This window comes from Heliangelus exortis, chromosome 1 (assembly GCF_036169615.1).
Source record: "Heliangelus exortis chromosome 1, bHelExo1.hap1, whole genome shotgun sequence".
Taxonomy (NCBI): Eukaryota; Metazoa; Chordata; class Aves; order Apodiformes; family Trochilidae; genus Heliangelus; species Heliangelus exortis.
Window position 1 is genome coordinate 71,332,430 of NC_092422.1, and position 8,711 is coordinate 71,341,140.

At 39.5% G+C, this 8,711-nt stretch overlaps 1 long non-coding RNA gene across 1 annotated transcript; it reads left to right on the forward strand.

Annotated features, from left to right (window-relative positions):
• Positions 1-279: 279 nt before the first annotated feature.
• Positions 280-4,589, forward strand: LOC139797198 (uncharacterized). Its single transcript, XR_011726462.1, has 2 exons — positions 280-331; positions 4,352-4,589. It is a non-coding gene; the product is annotated as an uncharacterized lncRNA (long non-coding RNA).
• Positions 4,590-8,711: the final 4,122 nt, after the last annotated feature.

The following is an 8,711-nucleotide window of genomic DNA, read 5'->3' on the forward strand; positions in this document are numbered from 1 at the left end:
CCTTAAAAGTTGAAAAAATCCTATATGTGAGTAAATTGAAAATGTCCAATCTTGCTTGGGAGATAACATAAGCAGTAATTAAGTGCTATAAAAATACTGGTTTATTATGTTTTTATAGGCAGACAAAAAGGGAAAAGCGATGATACAGATAGAAAAAGCCTGCAGTTTAAAAGGTAAAGGTTTCAACTACTGTAGGTACCATAACTCCTACTAACATAGGCTACTAGGGATTCATATCAACAAACACCTGCTGAAAAGCTGGCCTTATTTTAAAATTACAGAATCTATTCAATGGGTACAGCATGAGGCTCAAGATGCAGTGGTGTACAGGGTGAGTCAACAGACCTATCTGTTATTCCTCCCTCTGTTTCTGACCTACCTTAAACCCCATCACTCCCCCCAAAAGAGGGTTGTTTTGTTGTTGCTATAACTTAAAGAGATATTTTTTCTTTTCCTTCCTTCCCCTCCCCCCCATGCCTTCTAGTAAAGCCCTTCGGGAAACAAATCTTTTATCCTAAAATACCTGGGTAAAGTCACCTCTCGTAAAGTTTAGCACTGGGCTTGCTGAGGTTCATTGCTGGCCCAGAGTAAAACTGTGACAGGCACAGGGTACTAAAAGATGTATTTGATGCTGGTGGGATTTTAGAGCAGGGCAGTAATGCATACTGATTTCCCTGCTTCAAAACAGACATCTTTCTGGTAGTAAAGACATTCCACAGCCTGCATCCCAGCTGAGAGCAAATCCCACAGCAAATGGGACCATTTGTTATGGCTTATGGAAATGTATAGCACTCCCTAATGTGGGAAAAAAGTAATAAAAAGATGGATGAATGCCCATCCAATTCTCTATTTGTTCAAAAAATCTAGATAAGAATATTTTCAAAGATAAAGGATTAATTGGCCTGTTTCTCAATAATTTATGAACAAGGTTGGATGTATGATAAAATGTGTAAGAGCAAGGGACCTTTTTCTTGTTTTTTCACCTTTAAGCTACCAGGAGGAAGGCTAATTCTCTCATAACTTTGCTTGAGGAGTCATCAGAGACCTCACATGTTCACTTTGAACTTTTTCTGCCCTGAAGAAAGACAGCAAGATAAATTTTCTCCTGAGTGCTTTTTAGTACTTGAGTTAAAAGTCAAAACCAAACAGTGTGTCTAAAACTCACCTTCCCTCTCATTACTCAGGGTTTATTTGCATAGATTTTTCTGCTGTCATGATTTTCTCCTCTTCTTCTTTGTCTGAAGACTCCAAGGAGTCGCCTAGGAAAAGATGATAAGAAATTAATTTCTACCACAACACAAATGTATAGATATATATGTCATCTTATCTTGATAATTAAAGAGAAGGGAAAAGTACATAAACTAAACCTTCCCCTCCTTTCATGATCCATTATTAGTGACAGTACCTTTTTCTATAGGGTCCTCCCATGTGTCCTTCATTACTTTGAAAACACAGCATAAGATTAATTTCATTTATCATTGACATTGTTCTCTGACCTTGAAAAAAAAAGGCATCTTTCAATGCACCCTGCAGAAAAAAATGCTGAATGAATGTCTACAAGGTGGGTGAAATAGTTGCCATAGCCTCAAGACAGCAACAATGTAAATGCTAACAAGTTATTCTGGTTTTACACGTCTACTCACCTTTATATAGGTTCTACCACCTCTGTGCCTCATACTGCATGTGTTAATGCTCAGGAAGTTCTTCTGGGCTCTATAAACAGTCCCATAATGTATTTGAATGTAAACTGAAATAGTTTCCTCTAATTCTCTGTTGCCTATTTAATAAGCATACTCTTGCTCTGCACATTTACTGAGTGCCGAGGTTTGCCACCCATACACAGTCTCTCATTTTCTAACCTTTTTTTTTTTTTTTTTTTCAATTCAGCACAATAGCTTGGACTGCAACAATTGCTTATTCAGTTTCAGAGAAAGTAAAAAGTGCAATATCTTTCTGCAAGACCACCCCATGTCTTGAATCCATATGTTGGAGTGTGCAGAAAAATGGAACTGATACCCCCAACATGAACAAATTAAGTCAGAAAAGGATGATGATAGTGATAGTGATAGTGATAGGAAGAGTGATCCAATCTACCACTGTACCCTTAAGAGCAGCTGAACAGATGCAAAACTCAGGGAAGAGACAGTATGTTTTATTGTGACCTGATGTACAGCATACTTCCCTCTTTCTTCCTAAGTCAGGAATTTCAAGTCAGAATATTCTGACTTATGGCTGACAAATAAATTTACAGTCCAGGCCATTTGCTTCACAACCTGCTGGAGTCAGAAACCACCTAAAAGTAAGAAAAACATTCCATGAGCTGAGGTACATTTTCACCAAAGCCTGTGTAGATCTGGCTCTTGCCAAAGTGGCAGCATTAGTGACTCTTACAGCTACATCATCATCTAGGGAAACTCTCAGTAAATGATATGACACAGTACTTTATTTTTAATGGGCACATGCTGGTACCATTTAAGGAATAAACAGACAAATGTCAGGGTGCCTTAGGAAGAACACAGGAGGAGAAAACTGTATAATAGCAGTAGCAGAGAGAGGCAAGAAGGAAAGTGCAAGCTGGAGGATGGATAGGAAGGGATAATTGGGCAGCATAGCTCATAGCATGCCTGAGAAATTTTCTTAACAGATAGCATCTAAAATTCAGTGAAAAGATGTTCCAGAAGAAAAATTAAAAATATTTTCCACACAGCCTACAAATTTAACAGGTGTAAAGCATTTCACAGAACAGCATCTGGAGAGCAAAATCAGGATCTTACTTCCAGTCATGGGAGCCATCTCCAAACTGCTGGGGGGGTCTCAGTGGGTGCAGTTTGCACACAGGTGAGCACAGGCTGGAAAAGGAAGCCTTAAAATGTTTAACCTAATAATATGTTTGTCCAGGCAGATATGGCCATGCTAGACCCAAATAGCTCCAAGGCAAGGCAGCTGTTAATGAGCCCACACGAGGTGTTAGTGTGGAAGGGTGCAGATTGCAATTAGAAACGATGAACCTGTTCTTGATCTCTCTTACAAAAAATAAATTAGTAATTGCAGGGTTGTAAAGGCTGAAACAGGAGGAGACAACACTGGGAGAGAGAGATGGCCAGTCCCAACCCAGGTTTCTCAGGCAATGGAATGAAAAATAACAAGGGAAAGAACAGGTTTTGTGTTAACAGTGTGGCTGGAATTCAAGCCTGAAAAAATTCAGGGCTTTTTTTTTCCCCTTTCTATTTATATAAAATTTATAATACAAATACAACTGTATTATTTTAAGCAGTGCCTCTCAGCTCTATTTATAATTTCACCATCTTTTTCAAACCTGGCTGATTAATATCGGGCCATTAAAATCATGCTCAGGTTTCTAAACCAACATTCTCCTTTTTTATTGTTGTTGGAAGTGTTGAACTCCTGCCTTCCCCTATGGCATGTGTAGGATGGCTTTGCCTTTCAGCAGGCTCTCAGGGTGAAGTAAAACAAACACTTCGCCATTGCATAAGAGTCTTAGAAATTAGGCTCCTGAGGATATCCTGTTGTAACAGAGGTGCTGCTCTCACCCTGGTCCCAGTGCTCCAGCAGAGTCAGCCAGTGAACCTGAAATCATGGACCCACACAAATTTGAGTGGAAAAGGGGTTGTCCGTCCCAACCTCTGCCAGCATGGAGCCAAATTCAAAGCTGGGGCACTGTTTTTCCCCTCCTCTCCCAGCAGGAATTTGGAAGGAGACAGGGGGTCTCCCCTTCTCCAAGCCAAACTAACACTTTGCCTCTGTCCTCTACTCCAGTGGGTTGGGCTCCACTCCCCCAGCACCCCTCCAAGACCTGTTCCTGTCTCCCATCCACTTCCTCCTGCCCCTCTGGTTTCTGCTGCAGAGCCTTACTCCAAACCTGGGGCAGGGCTTTGCTTTTGGCCTCTGTTGAACTTCACATTGTTGGCCCATTTCTTCAACCTGCCCGGGTACCCCTGAACCCCAGCTCTGCCCACTGGCATATTGACCACTACCCCTGTCCCACCCACTTTATCCCACACCAGCTCAATTTCTCTACCTGTTCCACATGCAGGTAGATGGGAAGTGCCACTAAAACCCAAATTATCTTTGCTGAGGGGTAAAAGATCTCATGCACATCAGTGAGCTGAGCCTCCACTTCTGTAACTTGTTCCCAAATGGCTGCTCCTGCCATCTGCATTCACAGTAACTGTTTACAGATTCACACCACACATACCCTGCTTTATACTTGATGAATTACCACCAAAATGTCCTGACCAAGACTGCACTGTTGTAACCACAGTCAAAACCCCTATTGCTTTTTGTCTTTGCCACTTTCTCTGCAAAATAATACCTTCACCTTATTTCACAGAGGATCAGGAGGATAAATGCATTATTGATATGGAAAGCATCTAGATTTGGGGGAGGTGAGAACCATCAGCACTTACGGATTTTCTTATGAATACAATATAAATTATTCAGCAACTGTACGTCCTTCTCACAGAGGAAATCACAGGATTTGGCCCTTCTGAGCTTACAGTAAAAAATTAAATATAAAACCATAACCATAAATAAAATGTAAACACAAAATAAAATACTTTTGAATATCACATTGACAAAGGTTGCCATATGTCACATTTTATTTTAATAGCAACTTTATCCACCATGTTTGGAAAAATAGTGCCCATTTCTCATGATATATGCTCATGCAACTCTAGTTTTACTTTAGGAAGTTCATTTAGTAACCTACTTTCTTTGTTGCTTTTTTTTTTTTTTTTTTTTGGTGGACTGAAATATCATACATTCCCCAAGGTTCCAGCTTTTATGAATTAAAACAAAATAAAAACACAACAAAAAATTTAAACAAACTCAACCTTTAAGATTAAAAATTTATTGTTATGCCTATGGTAATTTTGCCTTTGGTAATTTTATCATGGATTTTAATAGAACTCCTATATTTTAATAGAACTCTGATCTAAAACTTTCAGAAACTGAGGGAATGTCTAAACAGAGAATCTGCAGCCCACTGGACTTTATACTGTTTTCCTTTTCAAGCTTATGATCTTTCATAGCTGTAGAGTTTTACAATTTAAAGCAGAAAGGCAGCTAGTGTAAGATAAGTGAAGTCTTTTTGAACTTGGAGTCAAATAGTTTTCTTTTTTCTTTCCAAATCCTACACACAGTATAGAAAAACATCATTCCCAAAACATTTCTTTCCAATTTACTTTATTAACTGCAATGTCTCCCACTCACCGGTGAACCTCGGCAAGGAAATTGTTCTGCTGAAGACAAGTGAAATGTACTGAAAGTACTTAACTTTTATCTGTTGATAGGTCATGTAAATGAACTCTTTAAAGAGATACTAATTTTAGAGATGATTATGAGCATTTTATGTGACTCAATTTTTTGCTGATAGCATTTCTCAAGGATTAGCAACCCTTTTTAGGAATAATACAATCGTGCCAATATGATGGTTACATTAATTGTAAAAAAATGCAATGTTCAGTTTAGAAAAAAAACCCAAATTAAGTACCCCTCTTTTCTCTCTTGGTCATTCTGTCACACTAGCTCTAGCTAGAGATGTGCTCTAGCACACCTACCAATAAAGAGGGTTCATTCCACTATTTTTTCTTTATAGCTCCTTATGGAGACACATCTATCTCTGAGGGAAATGTGTATATACACCTCTACTCACACATCCACACACAACCCCCCCATGGTCTTTTCCAGGTTCAGAAAAGAAAAAGGTCTGACAAGCAGTGCCACAATAAAGATTGGAGTCTGTAGCTACATTGCAAAGTTCTTTGGGGTTTTTTGTTTGTTTGGGGCTTTTTTGTTGTTTGCAGTTTTTTTGTTTGCTTTTTTTTTTTTTATTAAGTAAGTTGATGACTTTGGGAGTTTTTAAAGTACAGTAAGGTGGTGACATCATTAAGATTTTTTTCTCTAGTTTTAGAAATAAAAAGGGGAAATTACTTCTCTACGATTCTGTTACTACAGCAGCTTCTGAGAACAAAGAAACCTCAAGACATAATTTATTTGCTGCCCTCAAAGTGAAGGTAAAACATAAAGAAATGATTGTTGCTCTCTTGAGTTGGGGTAGATTAGGGACTGAACACAGATTAATCCCTATATTCATTCTATGATTACTACAGAGAAGAGTATATGGTAACGATTGGATAGATGTTAATAAGGGTCTTAATATATCACTAAATAAAAGAAATATTGCAAAGTAACTGGAACAACAAAGCCTCTCTCTGAAGCACTAGGATGCAGTGAAGGGGTGTTGGCACATTGGTCTCGTAGATTTCAGCTGGACCCTGTGAGAGTAAAGGATAATGTGGTCTGAAATGAAGCATGTTTGTATTTTGTGTCTGCGAGTTTATGGATGTGTGCAAATACATTGACATAAATATTACTATACGGCTGTGAGCCCTCAAATAATACTGAAAAATAAGTAACTTCGTTACTTTGTTTTGGTTGATAAATCTGATGATTGCTCTCCTGTTTTACAGCAAGTTGTAGACTTAGTAAAAGAAGATAACAAGCAAAGATAACATCTCCCCTACCAGAAAGATCCAGGCAATCTGTGCCTTTGCAAGCAATTGGGAAGCTTCCACAGAAGCTCATCCTCATGGCAGGCAAGCTGGTTAGCTTCTCCTGGCACTGCATGAAGGAAAGAGATAAAAAGTAATTATATTCTATTTAGCGACCACACTCCAGTTGCAAACGCTCTCATGGCTCTAAGGTGCAGATAAATCTTTCTGGCTGAGCTCCTCATTACTCTTGCAACAGTAAATATAAACACTGATGAGTGCAAATGCAGCCTGTTAGGGAAATTGTGTGATATCTGAAAATCTTGCAGCTGCTCTTACTCCCAGTTGCATCCAAGTTCATGCAGAAGGGCTGGGATTTGTAGAACTGAGAGTTAGTGAGAATTTAAAAAAACACAGCCCCAGTCTTTTCACTATCTGGAAAGTCACAGAACAATCAGCTGGAACGATAACACAGCCTCACAATAATCTTGAAAGTGATTCTGTGAATACTTAGTACTGAAATTAGATGCCATTGTAGCTGGAAAGTTTTTAAACAGATTGTACCCCTGTGCTGCAAAGATCCTCTGTATATTGCATATTGGTTTTAGTATTTTCAGCTCAGAGTTATTTGAGTATTGGGCCTCTTCAAGTTCTCATATGGAACCATGTGAATAAATGTAGAAATATACCTCAAAAAGTATGAAAAGACAGGGCTTCTAGTCTTATCACAGGGAGCTCATTATGAATTTAACACAGAAATTGAAAACACTGCAATTAGTGTTACCCTAGAACACATTTCCATCTAACCTTTCCTTCAAAAGCCTTTATTTTTTGATAATATGAACAAAGGTTATTTTCAATTCAAAGTTTTTCTTTAAAAAACAATCCAAAACAAAAAAACAAAGTAAATTTAATCAATATATACCCAAATATACTTTCAGTTCAACTTTTGGTATATTTATGAAAATACTAGCTTTACCTTGTATATCTTGGTTATGTTTTCTCCAGTCTTTCATGACTGACAGTTATAAAGGTAACTTATATAGGTTATTTAGCTTTAGACAGTTAGCATCATTATAAAAAAAAAAAAAAAGAAAGAAACTTGAAGCTGATAAGATAATTCTATTTTAAGGATAAGTAATGAAATAATTTTATAATGACGAATTTTACATCAATGATTCAAAATATTTCAAGTTGATTCACAGATTTCTATCCTTCATTCAAAAAAATTAATTTATTTTAAATGAAATGTTTCAAGGCTTGAAACTAAAAGAACAAAAGAACTTGGTACAGAAAATACAACACAATGTAATCTGGTTTGTCCTCTTAATATTTCCCTTCTTTAGCAAGAAAAAAAATGGAAAACAAAAGCCAGCAGCCTACACACAGCCAATTACACAGAGGAATCATAAGTAACTGCAGCTTGTGAAAATATTGCTAGTCACAAATTTACCATGACACAATGCAGAGGAAACTACAGATTGCCCAAGCTGTCAAGTCTGGTTTTGGAAGTCTCAAAAGGCAGAGTTGAAGTTAGCCCCATTAGGAAGATATTCAGGGGAGATGGCTAAAATGCGTACATTCCTAACCTGGGTTTCTGGTACCAACAGTAAAGGAAATGCTGAAATTAGTGAGAAAAAAAATGGCACTGTAGGGTTCAGTGAAAAGGAGAAACTGCAGCATGTGTGGTGTGGGGCTGAAGGGAAGGGAAGGGAAGGGAAGGGAAAGGGAAAGGGAAAGGGAAAGGGGAGGGGAGGGGAGGGGAGGGGAGGGGAGGGGAGGGGAGGGAAGGGAAGGGAAGGGAAGGGAAGGGAAGGGAAGGGAAGGGAAGGGAAGGGAAGGGAAGGGAAGGGAAGGGAAGGGAAGGGAAGGGAAGGGAAGGGAAGGGAAGGGAAGGGAAGGGAAGGGAAGGGAAGGGAAGGGAAGGGAAGGGAAGGGAAGGGAAGGGAAGGGAAGGGAAGGGAAGGGAAGGGAAGGGAAGGGAAGGGAAGGGAAGGGAAGGGAAGAGGAGGGGAGGGGAGGGGAGGGGAGGGGAGGGGAGGGAGGGGGAGGGGAGGGGAGGAGAGGGGAGGGGAGGGGAGGGGAGGGGAGGGGAGGGGAGGGGAGGGGAGGGGAGGGGAGGGGAGGGGAGGGGAGGGAAGGGGAGGGAAGGGGAGGGAAGGGGAGGGAAGAGAAGGGGAAGGAAGGGAAGGGAAGGGG